Source organism: Scardinius erythrophthalmus (assembly GCF_964197995.2).
Source record: "Scardinius erythrophthalmus genome assembly, chromosome: 19".
NCBI lineage: Eukaryota > Metazoa > Chordata > Actinopteri > Cypriniformes > Leuciscidae > Scardinius > Scardinius erythrophthalmus.
Genome location: NC_138239.1, coordinates 32,237,771 through 32,254,468, shown reverse-complemented (window position 1 = coordinate 32,254,468; position 16,698 = coordinate 32,237,771).

Below are 16,698 nucleotides of genomic sequence, written 5' to 3'. Positions count from 1 at the left end.
TGTCACATAAATCATGAGTTTCAATTAATTGTATAAGTGTTTTCTGAGAAGCAGCATGTGGCTCTATATGATTCCTATCTAACTTATCATTAGCAGTACAATTAAAATCTCCGACTAAAAATAACATATCATCTGGATTTAAATCTTTCAAGACAGCATCCACCTTATCAAAGAAAATAACTCTTTCTAATCCCTTTGTAGGAGCATATAAATTCAAAAGCACCATAGTGACTTTCTCAAATTTCACTTTGACCTTTAAAAAACGACCACTTATTACTTCCTCAACTTCACAAGACAGAGGTAAAAAATGTTTTGAAAACAAAACAGCAACACCTCCACTAATAGAGGATTTATGACTCAGGACAATCTGTCCGTCCCATTCTCTTCTCCAATCGGTCTCATTTTTAAAATCACTGTGTGTCTCTTGTAAAAACAGAATATCTGTTTGTTTTTGCCTAACAAACTCAAATAACATCATTCTTTTAAGACCATCTCTGGCACCATTTAAGTTTAGAGATCCGATTTTAAAATTTGTCATTTTTGTTTTAGAGACCAGAACAAAAAAAATGAGAAGAGCTGCCAAAAAAAATATTTGTGGCAGACTTTTAGAAGTTGACAGCCTCATCATCTTTAGAATTTTTATTTTTTTTAAGTTTGTTCACAAATTTTCTGAGACGGTAAATCTCCACATCCTGAAAGGCTCCCTCCTTCATTAAATACCTTACATCATTGATGAATTGTTTACAGTCAGGGAAAAAGTTTTCAACTTGCACTCCTTTCAATCTCTTTGTTTCTTGCAGAAATTTACTAATGTAATCAGCTTTATACAAACAAACCAAGTTTTCACTTTGGGACAGATTTGAACCCTGAGACACATTTGAATCAGAGGAATCCCTATCACTTTCTGATCCCACATTCTCATTACCAACCTCATCTTTCTTTACTTGTTTAAAAGCTTTTCCACAGCTTTTTTTCTTTCTTTTAACTGGGATCTTAAAAACAGAAACAGAAGCTTCCTTTTCAAAATCAACATCGTCTTCCACATCAATTTTATCAACCTCTGTTACACAACTGTTTTCAAAATGTTCAGCCTGCTCATCAGATATCGAGGGAACATCACTTTTACTAAGCTCGTTAACAGTCACAAGTGTATCAGGGTTATTCTCGACAGCCACAACTGTGATCGGCTCGGGCTCAATCTCACCGGCTTCGACTACAACCATACCAGCAGTGTCGGTGTCACTCGCGATCTCAACCGGAGGAGCAACAGAAAGCCCCAATCCCGTGCTTGTGCTCGCACCTGCACTGTCCTTTTTGTTAGGACAATCACGAACTAGATGTCCGATCCTACCACAACTAAAACATTTGATTGTAGTGTCAGATGTTGCAAACACTGTGTAATCGAACCCATCAATTTTGAACTTATAAACCAGATCGATCTCATCAACTCCATTTTTCAGAACCATGAAAACTTGTCTTCTGAATGAGACTAGATGCTTCACTAAAGGTGACTTGCACCCGAGAGGAATTTTCTTTATAGGGGAAACCAGTTTTCCATATCGAGATAACTCTTGCGCCAGTATTTCATCCTTAATAAACGGAGGTACGTTAGACAATATGATTTTTTTTGACGGGGTACTCAAAGGTAAAACAGTCACGAGTGCACCATTCAACACAACGCCACTTTGAACAACGTCATTTGCCTTTTCAACTGTCTTAAAAAAAATAACAATTGCACTGTTCATTCGCGATGCCGAGACAATTTGATCATGTCCCACAAGCTCTCCCACCGCTAAACAACACTGCTCCACGTTAATTCTAGACTCAACCTTCACTCCATGGCGGCGGGTTAAGTCTTTAAAACTCATTGTGTTTTGACTCGTCATGCCTCCCAGCACAACGATGGTTGCAGACGTAAACACCTTCAAATTTTAATTTGCACGAACAAGTTCAACACATAAAAACAAACAGACACAAAAAAAGATAGAAGATAGAAAAGTTTAGCACACGGCCACAACACGCACTCACCCTCACCACGCTCCGTTCACTCCCAGCATGCACTCCGCAAGACAGAGAGAGATTGAGATTCAAAAAGCTTTTATTTACAAAAATTCATCTTGTTACAATGATACAGCCTCCAAAAAACAACTTTTTAAAATAAAATCAATAAAGTGTGAAAATTAATTCATCTTCAAAAATGACACATAGAGCATCATTACAGCTCCAAATATTTTCAAAAGAAAGCAGATCATCAATACTTTTATAATAATAAAAATCAATTAAGATTCTAGATTGTACCAAATTAAAAAACAATACAACGTTTTGTATTACATCCTGTTCAATTTTTTTTCTCCTGCTCAAATAGATGGCCATTTTTGCTTGTCCCACCACAAAATTAAGCAGTTGACACACAAACTTTTTTTTTAGGACATATTTACATCCTAAAATGAAAATCTCTTGTGAAAAAACCTCATTACATTTTTTAAAAACATCTTTTAAAACAGAAAGCAGTGGTTCAAGTCTATAACAGTTTAAAAAAGCATGAAAAATAGTCTCTCTGTCATCACAAAAAGGACACTTATCAGTGCTTTCAGGATTTAAAACAGAAGTAAAAGCATTGACTGCAATAACACCATGAACAATTCTCCATTGCAAGTCTCCTGTTTTTTTGGTCAATGGTGGTATATAAAAAACTCTCCATTCAGGTTTTTTGTCTTCATTTAACTTAAAAAAAACACGCCAAGGTGTATCTATTCTATTATTCAACTTGTTCTTATTAAAAACAATTACACAATATTTATACAAAAGCTTTCTATCACAGGAAAAAAATCAACACTTAAAGAATCAACTTGTTCAAGATAAAAACCAGCACACACATCCAACTTAAGAGAAAAAAACAATCCCGGAAAACACTCTTCCGGGTCTGGATTACACAGTTTGTTTTTATAGTCCAATAGCAAAAGTCTCGCTTGATCACTTATTGCAGATTCCCATCTCTGAAGAAGTTGTGCTATAACACGAGTAGAATTGATTCCAAGACATCGAGATGTTGCTTCCTTGTTTTTAAAACCAAGTCCAGCTACTTCCAGCAAACGGCCAAGAGTCACTATTTTGTTGTCAATAAGTGCTTTGTTTATTCCGGGAATGAAAAAATTGTTCGTTAAGTCCAAACGCTTCCCATGGATTAAAGGCTCTTCTAATAGCCAGTAAAGAGATTTTGAGTCTTCCACTTTTTGAAAAGTAAAAAGATTCCACACTTTAAAGACATTACTATAAAATACAGGTAGCATAGGAAAACGTAATTTCAGTGGATCCATCAAAAAAATTGTCCTTCCCAAGTTAAAATTACCCAACCTGTTCAAAATCAACCTTGCTACAGCATTCCAGTTAAAAACATCTGAAACAGTTAAAAGTCTTTGCACAAATTGTAATCTGAAAGCAGCTATTCTACTTTGTAAATGTATCAGTCCCTGACCATCTTTGCGGATCCAATGCAGCTTGTCCCAAAAAAAATCCACAAGCAGTGCTTGTAGTTTTATTAACAAAGTTAACGGGGGATCTAAACAAGCAAACTTGTGCCACAACGAAGAAGCCACTAAATTATTTGCAATTAAAACTCGCCCTCTAAATGACATTTTTGGAAGCAACCATTTCCATTTCTCAAGTCGACCTTTAACTTTCTCAATTATACCCTCCCAGTTTTTCTGTGTAACTACTTCGTCTCCAATAAAAACTCCTAAATATTTAAAAACAACTTTTCCCCACTCCAGGCCCATAGGAAGTTTTGGTTTATCATTTGTCCAATCCCCTATTAAAAAACCTTCACTTATTTTCCAATTTATATTGGCAGAAGATATTTTTTAAAAGTTTTCAACAAATTTAACAAAGCCTGAATATCACTTTGTCCATTGATACACACAGTCACGTCATCTGCATAGGCCGACAGTGTGAATTTATTCCTACATTCTGGTAAAATTATACCTTGAAGCTTACACCTTATCTGATTTAACAAAGGCTCAATCGCTAAAGAATATAACATACCAGATAATGCACAACCCTGTCTTATGCCTCTAAAAACTGTAAAAGGAGTACATAAACCACCATTGACCTTTAAAATACTCTCAACATCATTATAAAGAACTTTGATATAGTTAGTGAAACTATCACTAAAGCCAAATGCGTTTAAAACCTTCCATAAAAAACAATGTTCTACCCGATCAAAAGCTTTCTCTTGATCTAACGAAATAAAACCACAATTTAGTTTTAGCATCTTGGAGACTTCGATAAGATCACGAATAAAAGAAATGTTGTCAAATATGGATCTACCTGGGACACAGTAGGTTTGATCAGGATGAATAACACTATCCATTACATTAGCCAGTCTGTTAGCTAAGACCTTCGATAAAAGCTTATAGTCGCTGCAGAGCAAAGAAACTGGACGCCAACACTTTATATCTCCAAGATCTCCTTTTTTCGGTAGGAGGGTCAACACAGCTCTTCGGCAACTTTGAGGCAGTTTACCCCTTGCCAGACTGGTATTCAACACTTCTAGGAGATCTTCTCCTACTGTTGACCAAAAAGACTTGTAAAAGTCCACTGGTATACCATCAATGCCTGGTGTTTTTCCAGACACCATTCCTTGAACTGCCTTCTGTAGCTCACTCATACTCAGAGGGCCAGAAATTTCAGTGTTGATGCTTTCAGGCACCTGAGGTAAGTTTTCAAAGAAGAACTCACCCTCATTTTCTAGCTCTACAGCAACTTCACTTTTATATAAATTCTCATAAAAACCAACTGCCCTCTGGCGAATATCCGAAGGATCTGTCAAAAGAATTCCAGATTCAGATCTTAAAGCATGAATGGTTCTACTTTGACCATTCTTCTTTTCTAAATTAAAAAAGAATTTAGTTGAAGCATCCATTTGATTCACGTTTTGAAATCTCGACCTGACCAAGGCCCCCATGTGTCCTAGAACCAAGTAGATCAGCCAATTTTGTTCTTTTATCTAAAAGTAAGTCTAAGAAACCTCTTGTACCAGTAGACTCTGCCAATTCTTGGAGTTTTAAAATATCAGCCTCCAAGATACTCATTCTAAAAGTCGTCTCTGTAGTGATGTTTCGAGTAAACTGTAAACAAAGCTGTTTAATTTGGGCTTTTCCTACATCCCACCATTGTTGTATAGAGTTATAAAAACCTTTCTTAGTTTTAAAATCCTCCCAAAAAAAGTTAAAACATTCTTTAAAATGTTTGTCACTTAATAAAGAAGTGTTGAATTGCCAATAAGCACTTTGGGGTTTTAAAAGGTTTATAAAAACAGAACATTTGACCATACAATGGTCAGAAAAACTAACAGGTACAATGTGACAGTTCCTTATAACATGTTTGAAAACGTAAAATCTGTCTAATCTTGCCATAGAAATTATTCTATCACGTACGTGAGTCCAAGTGTACTGTTTTTGCATGCCCTTTTGTCGTCTCCAAACATCACACAATTCATGCATCTTAACAAATTGAATCAATCGATTTCTAGAAGGTATATGAGGTTCTAAATGATTCCTATCTAGATTAGATTCAGTGCAGTTAAAATCACCTCCCAAAAACAAAAACTCTTCTTGATCACATTTTTGTAACACAGAACACAATATATTTAAAAACACCATTCTTTCTACTGCGGAGACCGGACAGTACACACAAATAAAAACAATAACATTCTTGTCATAGTTTGCTCTTATTTTTAAAAGTCTACCTTCTACTATTTCTTCTACTTGAAAAGAGTGAGGGTTAAAAATTTTCGCAAAAAGAATGGCTACTCCACCACTAAGTGAAGTATTATGACTTAAAAACGAAAGACCACCCCACTCTCTAGCCCAATCAGAAGCATTTTTTAGATCACTATGAGTTTCCTGCAGCATCACCACATCTAACTTACTTTGTTTCACAAATTCATAAATTTCCATTCTTTTCTTAAAATCTCTTGCTCCATTAATATTCAAGGAAGCAATATTAATTTCATTCATTTTTAAAAGAAAAGAAGAAAATAAAAAACAAACAAAAGCTGATAAAAACAAAACTAGAAACCCATGTGTCATGTTTGGCTTTTTAGCTATTATCATTTACAAGATCAGGGTTTAAATTTCTCACAATTTTCTTTAACCAATAAATTTCTTTGTTTGTGAATAAGCTTTCTGCCATGAACATCTTGGTTTTGTCAACAAATTGTTTGATGTCTGGAAAATATTCAGACACGTACTCCTCTTTTATTTTTCGTTGCTTTGAGGAATATTTTAATGTCTTCTACCTCATAATCACGACTAGATGAAGCTCTTTGAGAAAAACTGAAATTCGAATCCGAAGATTCGTTGCCACTTTCCATCCCTTCCTTATCATCATCATCATCATCAACAAAATTTGTTTTTTTTTTTTCTGTTTAACACTCTGAACTTCACTTGAACTTTTCCTTTTACCTGGAATCTTAAACTCAGTTATATCTGATTCTAGATCAACATCATCACACAGTTCAAACGACTGACCCTTCACATCATCACTTTTATCCTTTGTTAAAACTAACTCAGTAATGGTATCCCTGACTCCTTCACTCACTACAGCAGTAGCATTCAATTTATCTTCCTGCAAAGACACTACTGGTTCAGTGATATCAGAAACTACATCCTGAGCTTCAGAAACACCACCATTATTCTCAACAACAGTCACCTTTTTCACATTCAGAATGGGAGCATTCGAAGTCCCTGCTACAACCCCTTCCTCAACATCACTGTTTAGACTAACCTCCATGTTTTGCCCATCAGTCGATGTATTATCCTCTTTACTCCTTTTTGGGCAAGTCCGAATCAAATGGCCTACCCCACCACAGTTAAAGCACTTCATCTTGTCCGTTGTGGCATAGAAAACATAATCAAAATTGTCAACCTTAATGTTGAAAGTCAAGTCAAGTTCTTCGCTATCTTTCAAAATCATGTAGGCAAATCTTCTAAAAGAAACTACATGTTTTAACAGTGGTGAAGCAGTACCAATAAGAATTTTCTTGATCGGTGAAACCAGCTTTCCATAGCGGGAAAGGATCTTAACCAGTGTATCATCAGAAACAAAAGGTGGAATATTAGACAGTTACTTTTTTTTGAAGGCGTTGAAAGCAGAAGAACAGGTGTGAAGAGATTATTTACAACTATTCCCTTTTCCACAAGTTCGTTTGCTTTTTCGACTGACTTAAAAAAAAAACACAACAGCACTATTCATTTTAGACGCCGACAAAATACTGTCGTGGCCAACAACTTCTCCCATTGCCAAACAACTATCTTCAACACACTTAGGTAAAGTTGGTTTTATATTCGCATATTCGCACATTCGCGGACTTCCGCGTTCAATAACTCGTGAACTAAACGTTGTTGCTACACAAAACACCTATCACATATAACTACAGATTAAACACCAGAAGCTACAACATAATTTTCCTCAAAACGATCTTTCCTTCGCACTGGACAAAATACATTGATCTCTATGCGCAGGCTGCTAAGAAGGGACCATCTGCAAAGTGCAAACCCGAAGGAAAGCTCGTTTTGAGGAAGATTTAAATATTAAAACAATGTTATTTGTGTAGTCACAATATTCAGCTCACGAGATATTGAACGCGGAACTCCGCGAATATGCGAATATAAAATCAACTTTACCCAAGTTGCAGACTTGATCATATAGGACCTTCAGGACCACATACGTGGACAGCACCATGAACATAGTCAAGTAAAAAAATAAATAAAGTTGCCAACCAGGGTAGAAATAGTTTCAGGTTTGATATTTGCTGCATATTGTTTTAGTGTACTTGTTGACTGCTTTAGTGTACTTTTGTGTTGGCTACTGTACATACAGTACGCAAATATGTTTTATGTAAAAGTTACAGTAATTCACCAAAGGGATTTTTTTCATGTTCCAAAGGTTGTAGTATGGTCCTACTGATCAGACTGACTTACTACATGTGAAATTTTGACAATACCTCCTTACTGTACGTTCAGTATACAAATATTATTTAAAAAAAATTACAGCAATTCACCTAAAGTACTTTTTCCTGTTCCAAAGGCTGTAGTGCTTTCCTAGTGACCACACTGACTTACTACAGGTGGAATTTTGACAATACCTCCCTTACTGTACGTACAATAATCAAATATGTTTAAGAAAAATTACAGTAATTCCCCTAAAGTATTTTTTCATGTTCCAAAGACTGTAGTGCTTTCCTAGTGACCACGCTGACTTACTACAGGTGAAATTTTGACAATACCTCCCTTACTGTACGTTCAATAAACAATTATGTTTATGAAAAAAATACTGTAATTCACCTAAAGTATTTTTCCCTGTTCCAAAGGAAGTAGTGCTTTCCTAGTGACCACACTGACTTACTACAGGTGGAATTTTGACAATACTTCCTTTACTGTACGTACAATAAACAAATAAGTTTAAGAAAAAAATTACAGTAATTCACCTAAAGTATTTTTCCCTGTTCCAAAGGCTGTAGTGCTTTCCTAGTGACCACACTGACTTACTACAGGTGGAATTTTGACAATACCTCCCTTACTGTACGTACAATAAACAAATAAGTTTAAGAAAAAATTACAGTAATTCCCCTAAAGTATTTTTTCATGTTCCAAAGGCTGTAGTGCTTTCCTAGTGATCAGACTGACTTACTACAGGTGGAATTTTGACAATACCTCCTTTACTGTACGTACAATAAACAAATAAGTTTAAGAAAAAATTACAGTAATTCCCCTAAAGTATTTTTTCCTGTTCCAAAGGCTGTAGTGCTTTCCTAGTGACCACACTGACTTACTACAGGTGAAATTGTGACAATAGCTCCCTTACTGTACGTTCAGTAAACAAATATTAATTTTAAAAAAATTACAGTAATTCACCTATAGTATTTTTTTATATATTCCAAAGGTTGTAGTACTTTCATAGTGATCAGACTGACTTACTACATGTTAAATACTGCCAATACCTACCTTACTGTAAGTATAGTACAAATATATTATTATTAAAAAGTTATTGTAATTTCTCCTTTTTTCATGTTCCAATGGTTATAGTATGTTCCCAGTGATCACTCTACTCAATTAACTTTGATAAATTTATTAGGTAAAAGTATGTATTAGAACTGCTGTTCCTTGTACAACACAATTCTTTCATTGATTAAAAAAAGCAGATATTTTAGGTTAATCATATTTTCAACGTTATAAATAAGCAACACCCTTATTGTAATGATTCAAGTTAAGTTTTTGTTATGAAGTCCTGAAGAAGTGGATTCTGGAACACACTGTTGCTTCAAAGTATATCTAATGAGTGATTATAATCAAGGTATTAATCAACAGTTTTCCTTCTAAATATCAAAAGAGTTGAATGACTTCTCTAGGCTTATGAGATTTTACTTTGTTATAGAAATTATCAGTGTGATTATCAAAAATATTATTTCATGCATTCTTTAAATGTCTGTATTTGATATCTGAGGTGTAACTGAAGGGTCTGGCCCATGCCAGGAATGCAGTAACAGTGCTTGCTCATTTAGCCTGGCTTCCAGAGATGAAATATGGACTTCTTTAACAGGTGTCACTACATCCATCTGCTTTTCTAGGCTACCCTGATAGCAATGGTCTCAGGAGTCATTGAAACCTATAGTTGAGAGACCATTTCTTAGTTAAAGTCTTTACTTTACAGTTAGATTTAAAGTATCCTCTCCTTGAGAGAAATAACATGTTTTATTAATGTTTTGAGAAGACTCTCCTCCTCACCAAATCCAAACTTGAAGAAACTGTGTCTGTGTGTGTGTTAGTATTCTTGGTTACATGTTAAGGAACAAGTGGAAATATAGCTGCAAGCAGTGATACGGGGCCAAGCCCCTGAAGCAGCAGCAAGAGCAGGAATAGTAAATCAGCAGAAATTGAAGAAAAAAGAGCTGGTTTAGAAGTACAGGTGAAAATTAACTCAAAATGAACAGAAGTTCAGATGAGAATGAACATATAATGAACAAGACATACATTAATCCAAGAGGAATAAAGATTAGTACAAAATTGAATAATAAAGGAATCGACATGACACAACATTACACACAATTTTTTTAAATCACCCCATGCGGGGCTCGAACCCATTATCTCTGGGTCAGATACCTGTCACTCATATCATTGCGCCACTGGGAAGTTGTGTTTTTGGCAAGATGAAGAAGGTCCAATAGTTGAAGAGAGTAGCAATTCAAAATACATTTTTTTGTATAAATTCGCTGCATGTTGTATTTATCGAGTTCGTTCACATATAGACACCATGTCTGAAACAGAAGCAACTTTTCCACCACTTAAGGCCACAATACCTCTTGCGGTCAGGGAATGTGCCAGACAGGATTCAAAGCCACAACCGGAATGGTTCAGGGCTTGTGGCACGTGGTTTAGCAGCTTGCGCCACTCAGATGACGCTGTTTTGCCAAGCTGCCGAGGAGAGGCTTAAGTGTAAGAATGAGCACACAAAGGCATGTTAACCAGATTAGTTAAGTTAGCAAGCTAAGTTAGCCTAATGCTAATGTAGTTTATGGTTAGCCTGATAGCTGAAGAGCCACATTAGAAAGAATGGCATCAGGTTAGCATGCTAACCAATTAGCATGCTAAGCTAACTACCATAAGGCAGCAAATACAGGTCAAATTTGGAGAAAAGTTAGGAACGGTAGCAAAAATAATGGGAAGGAAATCAGGAACGGTAGCAAAAATAAAAAATCTGTTCAGTCAGTCCATTCTCCTCTGACTTCTTGCATCAACAAGGCATTTTAGCCCACAGGACTGCCGCATACTGGATGTTTTTCCTTTTTCACACCATTCTTTGTAAACCCTACACTGTAAAAAATAAAATCGTAAAAAAACGGTCAATGATTGTCAGCTACGGCTGCCAAACAAAAACCGTAAAAATAAAATAAAATATCCTAATTTAAATGAAGTGCAAAAAACTTTTACAGAAATTTTCCTTAAATGTTTTACAGAAAAACACTGTTATTTTACAGCTATTTCCTGAATTATTACAATCAAACACCTTCACTATAAAAAAATCCCATAAAAGACAGTCAAATGACTGTCAGCAACGGCTGCCATACAAACACCGTTAAATTATTGTAAAATATCCTAATTTAAATAGGATGCAATATACTTTTACAAAAATCTTCATTTAACAGAAACAGTTATTTCACATTTATTTTCTGAAATTTTTACTGAAAAACTTGCAGTTAACTACATGCATTATTTGCTGTGATTATACGTCACTGTATCAGCAACTACACAGTTACTGTCTGTTAAATACAGCAACGTGCAGCATTTCATCAGAGTTTCTCTGCTCATCCTGGACTGAAGCTCAGGCTCTACTCTTCAATACAATGGTGACACACGAAACACACCATACAGAAACACTTTAAACCCCAACAGAACATTAAACACTAACAGATCTCTCAGGATCTCAGCATCTTCACTTATTACAATCCAGAATTTATTTATTTCATACTAAATTTCTTATTGTGAATTAACAGAGGTTTAGAAGTTGAAGCTTTATTGAAAATAATGAAGTTTGATGTCACCATGATGGAGATCAGTGTTTGCTTTAGTTGGGCTCTTTACCTTTTAGTTTTTAACTTGAGTTTTCTCTGACTGCTTTAACTGTGTGTCACTGATGCATAGTTGTTATTCAAGAGAATCTTAGATCAGATGATATTAGTCACTTTTTAGTGATAAAAAGCTTGCTTCATTGATACAATCTGAAGTGTTATATCTGATTAAGTTGTTAAATATTAGTTAATTTTTGCATGTCAAAACTGCTATAGAAGATCCTGCAGTGCTGTGATACTCAGATTTTAGTCCTTATACAGAAATTGTTTTGACAGGATCATATAGACTCACTCAGACATCAAGAATCAGCGTATGAATCGCAACAATGGTGACAATGAAAAAAAAATCTGAACTACTATAAAGTCACAAAAAGGCTTTGTTGGTTGTCACCATTGTTGAGATTCATATGTTGATTCTTGATGTCTATATTACAATAAAAAAAAATAAAAAAATGAACCAGCTCAAAACTTTTTCTGTATAATATATATATATATATATATATATATATATATATATATATATATATATATATATATATATATATATATATATATATATATATATACATTTCAGATTGTTATATTTCATCATGTGATAAATTATGACATTAATCATAAAATTTGTATAAAGCTTAATTCCATCTATATATTATGTAAGCTCAGCTAATATATTCAGAGGTTTGACTGTCAAATCAGTGAATCAGATCACAATATGATGACCAAGATCATCTGATATTTTCTCTTGCATTTATTGCTATAACAAATGTGTATCAAATACACAGTTAAAGGGTTAGTTCACCCAAAAATGAAAATTCTGTCAGTAATTACTCACCGTCATGTTGTTCCAACCATGTAAGTCTTTCGTTCATCTTCGGAACACAAATTAAGATATTTTTGATGAAAAAACACTACCTCGTAGTGTTTTTGCGTAGCGCGTCTATGTTGCACGTCATCACGCAACACACACATGACCTTCTTCGGCCAATTGTGAGCCTACGTGGTGACGTGCAACACAGACGCGCTACGCAAAAACACTACGAGGCCCAGAGAGAAGGAATTGAATAGTGGAATAAAGTCGGTATTTTTGTTTGTTTTTGCGCACAAAAAGTATTCTCGTCGCATGATATACTTAAGATTGAGCCACTGGAGTCACTTGGACTATTTTAACAATGTTTTTAATAACTATTCTGGGCCGGTGAGTTTCGGTCACACTGGAAGCCTATGGAAGAGTCAGAATTCTGTCAGATTTCATCAAAAATATCTTAATTTGTGTTCCGAAGATGAACGAAAGACTTACATGGTTGGAACAACATGAGGGTGAGTAATTACTGACAGAATTTTCATTTTTGGGTGAACTAACCCTTTAAGGTAGCCAGAGAAATATAAAAGTTAAAAATCAAGGGTCATGAGCCCAACTAAAGCAGACACTGATCTCAATCATGGTGACATCAAATTTATTTTAAAGTTTTTTACACTTTATTTAAATTAGAATATTTGACTTTAATTTTATGGTTTTTGTTTGGCAGCCGCAGCTGCCAGTCATTTGACCCTTTTTTTATGATTTTTTTACAATGAAGGTGTTTGATCATAATAATGCAGGAAATACCTGTGAAATAACAGTGTTTTTTTTTGGTTTAATTAAATTAGAATATTTTACTTTAATTTTATGGTTTTTGTTTGGCAGCTGCAGCTGCCAGTCTTTTGACCCTTTTTTACGATTTTTTTTACAATGAAGGTATATGATCGTGATTATTCAGGAAATACCTGTAAAATAACAGTGTTTTTCAGTTTATTTAATTTAGGATGTTTTACAGTTTTTTGGGGAGCTGACAGTCATTTGACCATTTTATCATTTAACTGTTTTGTTACTGTTTAATTACAGATTATATTTGTAATTTTACATACATTTTTATGTAATTTAAGAAAACAGAAAAAATACTGTATGAAAAATACAATAAGTACAATTTTGAGAATTTTGAGCACAGTTTTGAGTACAATTTCAAATTAAAGAAAATGATCGTCAAAAAATCACAGTTATTTTCTGTAAAATTAGGATTTTTTTTTACAGTGTAGAAATGGTTGTGCGTGAAAATCCCAGTAACTGAGCAGATTGTGAAATACTCAGACCGGCCCGTCTGGCACCAACAACCATGTCACGCTCAAAATTGCTTAAATCACCTTTCTTTCCCATTCTGACATTCAGTTTGAGTTCAGGAGTTTGTCTTGACCAGGACCACACCCCTAAATGCATTGAAGCAACTGCCATGTGATTGGTTGATTAGATAATTGCATTAATGAGAAATTGAACAAGTGTTCCAAATAATCCTTTAGGTGAGTGTAGATCAAAGGGTTCAAAAGCTATAATCCTTTTAATGTTGAATTTTTGAACTGGTGGTGGCGCTATAGAGTTGGTCCTAGACTGGAGACTCAAAAATTGGTCCAATTACTATTCATTACAATCACTACAAGTGTGGAAGGTCACGATGTGCCTAAATTCAGGGTCCGAATGTCAGCTGCATAATTGATGGAGATATGCTTCAGCCTATCTATGTGTAGAAAATGTGTGATTATTTCTTACCCAATCAGAATCATTCAACCTGAAGCAATGACAAAGCTTAGACCTTTGTGATGGGTATAATTGCTGTGATTTTTGTAAATGTAAGGGGAAGCGGCCTACTTTTGATCACTGGAGTAATCACTCCTTGTGATTCTTGAAGCTGACTTCTGCCTGATGAAACTGCAAACTATCTTCAGTAAAATTTCCTTTAATTTATTATAATTCTGACTCTTGTCTTAAATTGACTGCACTTCTAACGCCTGGTCTTAATAAATCCTATCTGGTCCTTGGGTCTTTAATAACTGTAAGTCCCAAAATACAGATATATAATGGTAATCCATATTGCAACAAGGGCAATAAAGCAGAAGTTTCAACAGATATTTTTTAATGATGTTCCACTGTTTAAGGTACACAGTGTGCATCAACCATTGGGCATCTTTTTCAGGTAGCTTGTCTGGTGATAGTCCAATGCAGCATTTGGTACCATCTTTGGCAATGTTTACATTGGTAAACATGACAAGGATTAATTATGTAACAAACCACTAACAGTTATAGTTATGTGTGTTAACCAATTACATAATGCAATGAATAAATATTAAATAACATGTTCAGTTTACCCAAAGTAGTCCTGACTGAAAACATTTGAAAAAATTGTATTCAAACACACACATTTGTTTTACTTAAACTTTTACGTCACTTCACTAAAAGAAAATATAGTAAAGTAAAAAGTACTTGACAAAAAAATCATTTAAAGGGTTTATGATAATATAAGAACAACTTAAACCAAGAGAGGATCAACAACAGCAAAATTTTGAAGAGGTGATATTGAAATATTACTCTAACCACGAGGAATTAATTACAACTTTTATGTATAATCCCAGTGGAACAATTAGAAAGATAATAGAAACAATAAAGATAATAAAACAGTGCACTGTACAGTATCTTGAATGCCTCCATGATTTTGCTGTTCATTATCTGTCAGATTTGCTGCACCAATGCGTACAGGTTCAGTCACTACTGTTAATAATAATGTAGCCCCTATTAATGTACAACAACCTTAAACAAAGAAAACCCCTTTTAGTGAATTACAGTTATTATATATATTATTATGTAAAACAGTATTATTAGATATTGTCAAAATTTCACCTGTAGTAAGTCAGTGTGGTCACTAGGAAAGCACTACAATCTTTGGAATATATATAAAAAAACACTATAGGTGAATTACAGTTTATTACATAAACATATGTAATAAACACATGTAATAATGTTAAAAATATTTGATAATTGTACAGTAAAGGAGGTATTGTCAAAATTTCACCTGTAGTAAGTCAGTGTGGTCACTAGGAAAACACTACAGCCTTTGGAACATGAAAAAATACTTTAGGGGAATTACTGTAATTTTTTCTTAAACTTATTTGTTTATTGTGCGTACAGTAAGGGAGGTATTGTCAAAATTTCCCCTGTAGTAAGTCAGTGTGGTCACTAGGAAAACACTACCTTTGGAACATGAAAAAATACTTTAGGGGAATTACTGTATTTTTTTTCTTAAACTTATTGGTTTATTGTACGTACAGTAAGGGAGGTATTGTCAAAATTTGACCTGTAGTAAGTCAGTGTGGTCACTAGGAAAGCACTACAGCCTTTGGAACACGAAAAAATACTTCAGGTGAATTACAGTAATTTTTTCATAAACATAATTGACAATGGTACGTACAGTATGCAAGTTATTGTGGAAATTTCACCTGTAGTAAGTCAGTCAGGTCACTAGGAAAGTGTTAAACCCTTTGGAACGTGGAAAAATAGTTACGGTCATTTACAGTTAATTTTTCATAAACATATTTGACAATGGCACGTACAGTATGCGAGTTATTGTGAAAATTTCACCTGTAGTACTTCGGTCAGGTCACTAGGAAAGTACTACACCCTTTGAAACATGAAAAGAATACTTTAGGGGAATTACAGTAATTTTTTCATAAACATAACTGACAATAGTACGTACAGTAATGGAGATATTGTCAAAATTTCACCTGGAGTACTTCAGTCAGGTCACTAGGAAAGCACTACACCCTTTGAAACATGAAAAGAATACTTTAGGGGAATTACAGTAATTTTTTCATAAACATAATTGACAATAGTACGTACAGTAAGGGAGATATTGTCAAAATTTCACCCGGAGTAAGTCACACTGGTCATTAGGAAAGCACTACACCCTTTGGAACACGAAAAAATGCTTTAGGTGAATTACAGTAATTTTTTCATAAACATAATTGACAATAGTACGTACAGTATGCGAGTTATTGTGGAAATTTCACCTGTAGTAAGTCAGTCAGGTCACTAGGAAAGTACTACACCCTTTGGAATGCGGAAAAATAGTTACGTTATTTACAGTTAATTTTTCATAAACATATTTGACAATGGCACGTACAGTATGCGAGTTATTGTGGAAATTTCACCTGTAGTACTTTAGTCAGGTCACGAGGAAAGTACAACACCCTTTGAAACATGAAAAGAATAC